This window comes from Octodon degus, unplaced genomic scaffold, assembly GCF_000260255.1.
Source record: "Octodon degus isolate 3935 unplaced genomic scaffold, OctDeg1.0 scaffold00082, whole genome shotgun sequence".
Lineage (NCBI taxonomy): Eukaryota > Metazoa > Chordata > Mammalia > Rodentia > Octodontidae > Octodon > Octodon degus.
In genome coordinates this window covers 2,520,189-2,523,777 of record NW_004524658.1, presented here as the reverse complement: position 1 = coordinate 2,523,777, position 3,589 = coordinate 2,520,189, and the positions used below count along the sequence as shown (strand labels likewise).

Sequence of the window (3,589 nt, the reverse complement as noted above, 5' to 3'; positions counted from 1 at the left end):
TTTTATATATATGTTCATATATATGAAAGCTTTTGAATAGGAGAGAGAGGCATTTATAAGTAGTTCAGTCTTTCTAGAAAATAATTTGATAGGACTATATTATTTTAAGACTCTAAGTAATCATATTCTATGTATTTGTCCTAAAGAATGTGGAGAAATAATTTCCTAGCTGTCCTTTGCATCAATATGTCTTGCAAGTCAAGGAACTAAATACCTTTTGAGTTCTATATTTTCTTTCCAAGAAAACTTGAGTAGTAAACAGCATTAGGTCATAGTGATAGTATATTTTTTCAGGGTAGGTAGCTGCTTATCTAGTACAATAATACGTCTAGTATCTAGAACCATAAAGATAATAGCTCCTTTTGAAGGAAGGTTGGTCATGTTTAGTTGCAGCTCATTACAGAAGATTCAGGTTTATTAGCTCAGTATTCCTCAATTGGGATGTGAAACATTGTCTGTATATATCATCCATTGTGGCCGCTCTGTATTACTCTAATGAGCTGTGGAAGCTTAAGGAGCACTGGTATGAAAATGAATATGAAGCTTAGGATCCTTCTTTGTTTTAAAGTCTCTGAAGTACTTTGTCTCTGACCTCAACATGGCATGTCTGCTACCAGCGTTAAGGACACCATGACAGAAAGTACTGGGAGTTTTTCCCATTGCTGGACCTAAATGTCTGACACCTGCAATTTAAATGGGGTGAGATGTGTTTGGCTCACAGTTTCAAAGGCTTAGTTCATGGTAGGCTGACTCTTAAAACTGAGACCTCACAATGGAAGGATGCAGCAGAGCATCCCTCTGCTTACTTCATGGCAGGTAGGAAGCAAAGGACAAGAAAGATTGTCAGTAAGAGATACATTCTCCAAGGCATCCCTCTATGATCCACTTTCAACTGAGTCCCACTGCTAATGGCAGATCCAACTGTGAATATAAATATAGCACACCCATGATTCAGTCATCTCTCCAGGAATTTCTTAATCAGGCCAAGGTGTCAGTTAAGATTAATTGGTATATACATCCACCTACCAGTTTTTTAAATTTTTTAATTTTTATTAGTATTTTATTTTTATTAGTACATGTTTGTAGTACAGAGCAATTACATTCCTTGTGGGGACTTGGTGCATGCACATAAAACATTTTAACTTTTTCTTATGTTCCTTTTCCCCTTATTGATTCCCGTTCCTTCTGTCTCTTGGTTCTTTTCTCATTTACAAAACATCTGTTTTCCTGTTTCCTATTGACTTAGTTACTTTTTACTCATTGCTGGGACAAATACCCAACACTCAAAATGAAGGAAGGAAAGGTTTATTTAGCTCACAGTTACTGGAGAGTTCAGTTCATATTCCACTGGCTCCAAGGCAGATGACAGCAGTTCATGCAGCAGAAAACAGTGAAGAGCAGAAGAGGAGCAGCAACTGCGGCAGCATCCATCAAGCCTCTCTCTTCCTTCTATGCTGACTGGGAAGATCAGTGCTCCACAGTGAAGATCGGAGTTCCTCCAAAGTGTTGCGGCTGCGAAGACTGGTACTTCTCCATGGAAGCAGGGTGGGGCCGCAGGAGGCAGGAAGTCGGGCAGGGCTGCAGGAAGCTTTTCTGATTCCTGGGCCCTACCCACCTGCAGGGTGAGGCGCCCGCGCTGCCGGGGCTGATTCAACCAAATTGACGCAATGTATCAACTAACACAATCCACCCCTTGTCAACTTGGCAACTAGACATACACTTTTTAAAGCCAATTTCCAGGTACACAGACATGCTTAAACATTTTGCAAATTGAACATTGTATTACATTAGAAACATGACATGTTACCCCTGGACCTCCAAAGACTCATGCACAACCGTTTATGCAAAAGACATTTTAATCCATCTCTAAGAGTTGCCAAAGTCCAACCAGTTTCAGCAACACTGAAAAGTCCAAGTCCCAAGCTTCCAAGATCTAAGGCAAACTCTTAGCTGTGAGCCCCTCTACAAATGAAAAGTTAAACACTTCTAACATTCACAGGCACAAGATAAGCATTGCCATTCCAAAAGGGATACACAGCAAGATACAAACAGTTGGGGCCAAAACAAGTCCAAAGTCCAGAAGGGCAAACGTTAAATCCTGTAGTTCCCTGTGGACCATCCAAAGCACCCTGTAATGAGTTGTGAGCTCCAAAAGCCTTATATGGCTCCACCCCTATGGCACTTCTGCTGGTAGCTCCTATGGCTTTTATCTCAGGCCTGCTTTGCTCCCTTTTTGCAGCTTTTCTTAGACCATCCACATTCCTGGCTTTTTCAAAGTTCTGAGGTTTCCACTGAATAGGCTTCTCCTTCACAGCTTCATACACTGCCCTCTCATGGGCACACTGCCTGGCCTCCCAGGTCTTCTTCTGAAATCTGGGTGGAAGCCTTCTGAACCTCAGAACGCCTACATTCTGCATGCGCCTACAACCAAAGCCATGTGGATGATGCCAAGAGCTGCTGCCAGCTGGAGAAGTAGCCAGGGTTTCCTCTCTCTTGGCTGTAGGGGTTGAGTGCCTGGATTGCTGAGCATTCTGACTCTGATTCCGAGAAACAAATTCTCTATGTTGGTGCCAGTCTGTAATCTGGTGTGGCCGCCGCCTCCATTCTGGAACCCAGTGTGGCCGCTGCCTCCATTCTGGAACATGGGGCTCTGCAGCTTTTTCCTCAAAGCAAAGTTCTTCACCCTTGTGGTTCTGAGACTGCAAATTGCAAGAACCTTCCATCTCCTGTGATGTCCTCAGGACATCTTTTCCACTCTCCTGTTTCTTCTCAGCAATGGAGATCCTCTCAGCTCTGTCTTCACAGTCCACAGTTTTCCTGGAGCTTCCTTTCTGGCCAAACTCACAACATTTTAAATCATCCTTTTGGGCTCTTTGCTCTTGATTCTCAAAATAAATCTGGCTAAAAGCTCCCAGTAACAACCAGGCCACTGCCCCAATATTTGGCTGCCTTGAAATTTCTTTTTCAAGATTAACTAGTCTACTGTGCTTAATTTCAGTCTCAGGCAAAGTCTCTGGACAGCAGCAAAATGCAGACAAGCCTTCTGCCAACCCATAACACAGATCATCCGCAGTCCAACAACCAATGCTGTCCTTCTTCCCAGCAGAAACCTCCCCAGCCTGGTCTTTACAGGCTGGCTTTCTATTAACCTTCTGGTCTTCTGCGCTCTGAACAGAATCTCCCATACAGAACAGCCGAAGCTGTTCCAGTGCTTTGCTTGTAGGTGACATCTCTGAACCTTTCCTATCTCTTCCCATAAGCCAGTCCCAAAAGCTTGTAATCCACATTGTCAGGTATAGCCACAGCAACGACCCTACTCCTGGTACCAAATTCTGTCTTAGTTACTTTTTACTCATTGCTGGGACAAATACCCAACACTGAAAATGAAGGAAGGAATGGATTCTTTAGCTCACAGTTACTGGAGGGTTCAGTCCATATTCCACTGGCTCCAAGGCAAACAACAGCAATTCATGCAGCAGAAAACAATGAAGAATTAGATTATATTTTAAAAATAGGATAAAGAATTCTATGCTTCTCATGTTTGCACATAAGTCCAAAAATCTCACCATATACATCCTTGAAGCAGGAC

General features: G+C 42.8%; 1 protein-coding gene across 7 annotated transcripts in view; it reads left to right on the top strand.

The window, feature by feature from the left end:
• Positions 1–3,589, top strand: part of Gtdc1 (glycosyltransferase like domain containing 1) — a 369,221-nt gene that overhangs the window by 65,646 nt on the left and 299,986 nt on the right. The gene's annotated exons all lie outside the window — the stretch shown is intronic.